This window comes from Rutidosis leptorrhynchoides, chromosome 5 (assembly GCF_046630445.1).
Source record: "Rutidosis leptorrhynchoides isolate AG116_Rl617_1_P2 chromosome 5, CSIRO_AGI_Rlap_v1, whole genome shotgun sequence".
NCBI classification, from domain to species: Eukaryota; Viridiplantae; Streptophyta; class Magnoliopsida; order Asterales; family Asteraceae; genus Rutidosis; species Rutidosis leptorrhynchoides.
This window is the reverse complement of record NC_092337.1, coordinates 343,883,552-343,891,216: the sequence shown is the minus strand read 5'-3', so window position 1 is coordinate 343,891,216 and position 7,665 is coordinate 343,883,552.

Sequence of the window (7,665 nt, the reverse complement as noted above, 5' to 3'; positions counted from 1 at the left end):
TATTATTTTATAAAAGTTGGTACATGTGACTTGTTACATCATTACTATCAATGTTAATATCAATAATATTATAACTACAATTAAAGTTATAATTTTAGTTATAATGACTAATATTAGTATTAATATTATTATAAATTATCACTATCATCATAGTTATTAGAAAATAAAACAAGTTATTATTATTATCATTAATAATAATATTATTAATTTAATGATTATTAGTATTAATTTGTTATTATTATTATTATTACTATCATTAATTCTATTATTATTATTATTATTATTATTATTATTATTATTATTATTATTATTATTATTATTATTATTATTATTATTATTATTATTATTATTATTATTAGTATTTTTATGTTTATTAATTATTATTAAAAGTATTATTATTATAATTATATTTACTAACTATTAATATATTAATTATATATATATTATATTTATAAAATCACAGAAAGTGATCAATTCAGTTTCACGTTGTAGTCTTACAGTTTTATTTTTGTTTCTGTCTTTAAAAGTGTTTACCAGTAGAGATTCGATCAAAACAAGCAACCAAAATCTGTTACAAATCCTTTTCTTCTTTTTATTTTTTTGTATTTTTTTTATTTGTCTGGTATAGTAACTGGTCAATATAGCTTTCTATAAATTCATTGTTAATTAATGCCAGTAGACATTCACGATTAATTAACAATCACATTTACCTTTTACAGAAATTAATTTAGCGAAATAAATCGATTTTTTTTAAGAACACCCAGGTCGATGTTCTGTTTTTGCACTTTATATCCAAAACCTCCAATTCGAAAACGATTCTAAAATGTGTTAAAACAGTTTTGTTAGGATCCTTCTTCTAAAACTATCTGCAAAATCTTAACTCCTAATTCTTTCTATCGAATTCCAATTTTAGAGTCAAAGATTAAAATTTAAAACTCAAATGAATTGTTCATCGTGAAATTTAAACTTGTTTTGATGTTTTGGATTAAATTGATGGTCCAGAAAGTTTATAGGATGGATTTAGGACATATTCCATTTAGGAATTGTGATCTATAACACCCTAGATTTCGAGCTTGATGTTGAGTCATGTTGTTAAGGAAAAAAACGCTGCAAGTGATTTTGATTTTATTATTTTTTTGTATTTTGATTCAAACATAATTACAAGGTTTCTGTATCAAATTATACAACGTACTGTGAACTTATAACTAGTAAATAAGTTTGATCTTGGTTCTGGGTCGACTGATTTTATGAAGAAGATGAAGAAATTAGAATACGTGAAATACGGGTTATATATATATATGGTTCTGTATAAATTCAGATAATGGGCAGCAGCCTACCTGGTTAAGTGTGTTTGTTATGAACGGGAGGTCTCGGGTTCGAGTCTAGGCGGGAGCCATTTTTTTTACAACTCGATTTAAAGGTAGTTCATTTATATTATTATCATTATTATTATATTTAATATTTATTATTAATATTATCATTTCCAAAATTATTATTATTATTAGTTAAATAAATAAATATGTTTAATATAACTATTATTATTAATATTATTGTTAATAGAAATGTTATTATTATTATTATCATTATTATTATTATCTTTAGAATACTTATTATTATTATTATTAATATCAGTTTCATTACTAAACTAATTATTTTTAGTATTATTACTATCATAAAAAGATACAAATTTTTATTTACTATTATCATACCAAATAAATAACTAAATAAGAATGTATTTAATACATATCACATAACAACACTAATATTTACATAATAAATACAAATTATTTATCCAAAGTATATAAAATAAATATAGTTAATTTAATTATTAATAAAACATACAATACACTAAAATAACCATTAATAATAATACATAAACTTGTTCGACTACGATCATATATTTTAATATATATAATTGATATAGGTTCGTGAATCCAAGGCCAACCCTGCATTGTTCAGTATCGCGTATGAATATTTTTACTACAAAATATTGTATTGTGAGTTTCATTTGCTCTATTTTTAATTGCTTTCGCAATATATATTTTTGGGACTGAGAATACATGCGCTGCTTTTATAAATGATTTACGAAATAGAGACAAGTGATTAAAAATGATATTCTGCGGATTGATGTGCTAGATAATTTAGTTATATGTTATAAGAGCATATAAGCGCGAATCCTAAAGATAGATCTATCAGAAATTAACACCCCCATCCTGTAGGCTGCACTAGATATAAGAGCTAGTGGGCGGATGTTTAGTACTTCGGGGATTATTTATACACTTACGAGTGTACATATCCATCTTTGCGAAGATGACTTATTATATTATTGTTAAGGTTGGTTACTGAGGCCTCAACATAAGCAGAACGGTTTTATACACTTGCAAGTGTACATATATTTATAAACGGAAATCTTGTGGTCTATTAATATATTGAAATGATTGTTATGATAAACTTATGAACTCACCAACCTTTTAGTTGACACTTTAAAGCATGTTTATTCTCAGGTATGAAAGAAATCTTCTGCTGTGCATTTGCTCATTTTAGAGATATTACCTGGAGTCATTCATGACATATTTAAAAAGACGTTGCATTCGAGTCGTTGAGTTTATAAAGATTATTATTAAGTCAATTATAGTTGAATATATTATGAAATGGTATGCATGCCGTCAACTTTCAAAAGAAAGTTTGTCTTTTAAAAACGAATGCAATGTTTGTAAAATGTATCACATAGAGGTCAAGTACCTCGCGATGTAAACAACTATTGTGAATCGTTTATAATGGATATGAACGGGTCCTTTCATACCCGCACATATTTTCAGAAGATTCGTCAACACCTACGACATCTTAAAATTTTGGGACGAAATTTATTTAATGGGTAGGTACTGTAGTGACCCGCACTTTTCTATAATTATATATATTAAATGATATCTAATATTAACATGATTAAATGTTTTCAACATGTTAAGCAATCAAACTTGTTAAGACTTGATTAAGTGAGATGAGTTTCATGTCGACAATTGACCACCCAAGTTGACCGGCGATTCACGAACGTTAAAAACTTTGAAAAACTACATGATGATATATATATATATATATATATATATATATATATATATATATATATATATATATATATATATATATATATATATATGGATATATATGGTTTACATGAGATTATGATAAGTAAGTATCTTACTATGTGTATTAACAATGAGTGATATACATAAAAATGAGATTATTGAATTAAGAAACTCGAAACGATATATATAACGATTATCGTAATAACAACGTCTTACTAATTACATATGAATCGTATTAATATATAGATACACTATGTTTAACATGATAAAATGATAATTAAGTATATCATTAAGTGTGTTAACAATGAACTACATATGTAAAAACAAGACTACTAACTTAAGGATTTCGAAACGAGACATATATGTAACGATTATCGTTGTAACGACATTTTAATGTATATATATCATATTAAGATATATTCATACATCATAATATCATTATAATGTAATAATTTAACATCTCATTAGATATAATAAATAATGGTTTAACAACATTAAATGAGATCGTTAACTTAAAGGTTTCAAAACAACATTTACATGTAACGACTAACGATGACTTAACGACTCAGTTAAAATATATATACATGTAGTGTATTAAGATGTATTTGTACACTTTTGAAAGACATCAAGACACATATCAAAGTACTTCTACTTAACAAAAATGCTTACAATTACATCCTTATTCATTTTCATCAACAATTCTACTCGTATGCACCTGTATTCGTACTCGTACAATACACAGCTTCTAGATGTATATATTATTGGTATATACACTTCAATTATCAGCTCCTTAGAAGCCCATATGAGTCATTAAACATGTGGGAACCATCATTTGGTAACTAGCATGAAATATCTCACAAAATTACAAAAAATATTATAAATCATTCATGAATTATTTACATGAAAACAAACTTACACATCCTTTATATCTAATCCATATACCAACGACCAAAAACACCTACAAAAACTTTCATTCTTCAATTTTCTTCATATAATTGATATCTCTCAAGTTCTATCTTCAAGTTCTAAGTGTTCTTCATAAATTCTATAAGTTCTAGTTTCATAAAATCATGAATACTCTCAAGTTACAAGTCTACTTCCAAGCTTTCTAATCCATTTCAATGATCATCCAATCTCAAGAAATCTTTCTTATTTACAGTAATATATCTTTCTAATTCAAGTTAATACTCATATTCAAACTTTGGTTCAATTTCTATAACTATAACAATCTTATTTCGAGTGATAATCTTACTTGAACTTGTTTTCATGTCATGATTCTACTTCAAGAACTTTCAAGCCATCCAAGAATCCTTTGAATCTAGATCAATTTTTGGAACTTCCAGTAGGGTTACCTACTAAACTTGAGGTAGTAATGATGTTCATAACATCATTCGATTCATACATATAAAACCATCTTATTCGAAGATTTAAACTTGTAATCACTAGAACATAGTTTAGTTAATTCTAAACTTGTTCGCAAAACAAAGTTAATCCCTCTAAGTTGACTTTTAAAATCAACTAAACACATGTTCTATATCTATATGATATGCTAACTTAATGATTTAAAACTTGGAAACACGAAGAGCACCGTAAAACCGGACATACGCCGTCGTAGTAACACCGCGGGCTGTTTTGGGTTAGTTAATTAAAAACTATGATAAACTTTGATTTAAAAGTTGTTCTTCTAAAAAAATGATTTTTCTCATGAACATGAAACTATATCCAAAAATCATGGTTAAACTCAAAGTGAAAGTATGTTTTTCAAAATGGTCATCAAGACGTCGTTCTTTCGACTGAAAAGACTACCTCTTATAATATTGACTTGTAACCTGTATTCTCGACTATAAACTTATATTTTTTCTGTTTAGATGCATAAACTTAAGTTCAATATGAAACCATAGCAACTTGAATCACTCAAAACGGATTTGAAACAAAAAAATGACGGGTAAAACAAAATTGGATAAATTTGTTAGTTTTAGCTACGAAAATTTTGTAACAAATCTATACTAAACGTATCCTAACTAATTTATATTGTATTATACATATTATGAAATCTTGGGATAGCATAGAAACTGAAAGGACCCGTTCATATACATTATAAACGATTCTCAATAGTTGATTACATCGCGAGGTATTTGACCTCTATATGATACATTTTTCAGACATTGCATTCGTTTTTAAAAGATAAACTCTCTTTACATCGAAAATTGACAGACATGCATACCATTTCATAAGATTCAACTATAAATGACCTAATCTGTCATTTACTTAATAATAATCTCTATTGAACTCAACGACTTGAATGCAACGTCTTTTGAAATATGCCATGAATGACTCCAAGTAATATCTTTAAAATGAGCAAATGCACAGCGGAAGATTTCTTTAACACCTGAGAATAAACATGCTTTAAAGTGTCAACCAAAAGGTTGGTGAGTTCATTAGTTTATCATAATCATTTATTTCCATCATTTTAATAGACCACAAGAATTTCATTTCCAGTTCTCATAAATATACGTCCCATGCATAGAGACAAAAATAATCATTCATATGGTGAACACCTGGTAACCGACATTAACTAGATACATATAAGAATATCCCCTATCATTCTGAGATCCTCCTTCGGACATGATATAAATTTCGAAGTACTAAAACATCCGGTACTTTGGATGGGGTTTGTTAGGCCCAATAGATCTATCTTTAGGATTCGCGTCAATTAGGGTGTCTGTTCCCTAATTCTTAGATTACCAGACTTCAATAAAAAGGGGCATATTCGATTTCGATAATTCAACCATAGAATGTAGTTTCAATTACTTGTGTCTATTTCATCAAACATTTATAAAAGTGCATGTATTCTCAGTCCCAAAAATATAAAGGGTAAAAAGGCAAATGAAACTCACGCATATAATTATTGTAAAACAGTTAATAAAGCATTTGCATGTATTCTCAGCCCAAAAATGTAAAGAGTAAAAGGGGCAATGAAACTCACGCATATAATTATTGTAAAACAGTTAATAAAGCATTTGCATGTATTCTCAGCCCAAAAATGTAAAGAGTAAAAGGGGCAATGAAACTCACCATACTGTATTTCGTAGTAAAAATACATATAACGTCATTGAACAAGTGCAAGGTTGGCCTCGGATTCACGAACCTAAATTAATTATATATATTTATGTGTTGGTCAATATTTGTCTAACAAATTAGGTCAAGTCATAGTGTACCACAATCCTAATGCTCGAGGCTAATATGCAAAAGTCAACAAAAGTAAATTTGACTCAAAATAATTTCCAAAAATCTATACATGATTAATATATAGTTTAAATATCGTCGTTTTATATTTTTAAATATTTTTAAAAGATTTATTACAGTAAATAATATAATTTATTTATTAATAAATAAAATTTTATATTAAATTTATATAATAAAATATACTTTTATATATATTAAGTAATAAAATTTATAGGGTTCATTTAATATCATAAAGATAATATGATAGGTATTATTAAAGTAAGTTATTACACGTAGTAAAATATGTTTGTATCACATATTTATTTGATAAAATAATATCTATAATGATAGTAAGTAAAAGTTGTATTATTTTGTAATAATAATTATTATTATAAAAATATCAATATTTATAATTACTAAGATGACATTATGATAAAACGATAATTCTAATTATGATAACTTTAATATTTACGATAAGTTTTAATATTATCTTTAAAATAATAATTCTATTTAAAATAATAATAATAATGATATTTTATAGTAACAATGATGTTTCTATTAAAATGATAATTTTTGTTAAAATGATAGTTTTAATACTAACGATACTTTTAATAATAATAGTAATGATAAAAATAATAAGAACTATAATTTTATCTAAATCAATATCTTATAATATTTTAATTTCATCATGATACTCTTACTCATTATTTCCTAATCGTTTCGTTTAATAGCTTTTAATCGTCTTTTATATCGTGTTCATAATAATGATAATAATAGTAATCAAAATAATTAGGTGTTACAAATATTTGTTTTAATTACACTAATATTAATAATGATAGTTACTATAACATTATTAACGATAATACTAATAATTATCTTAATGATAATATAGTAATAATAGTAATAATAATAATAACAATAACAATAACCATTTTTAAATAATGATATATATATTAATAATGATAATAATAATAATAATACTAATACTAATAATAATAATAATAATAATAATAATAATAATAATAATAATAATAATAATAATAATAATAATAATAATTGGATAATAATAATAATACTAATTATAACTTTAACGATAATAACGATAGTAATAATAAAAAAATAACAATTTTTAATGATAAATCCCTTTTATTGATAAAGATAATAATAATGATAATGATAAGATAAAACTAGAACGACGATAAAAACGATGATAATAATAATCATTTTTAATAAAAATATCGAAAATTCAATTGATTATAACTTTTAATCCGTTCATCGAAACCATTCGATATCTAAAGGAAAAGTTCTTAATTTTTCGCTAGCTTTCCAAGGACATGCATATCTTATACCTTATCTC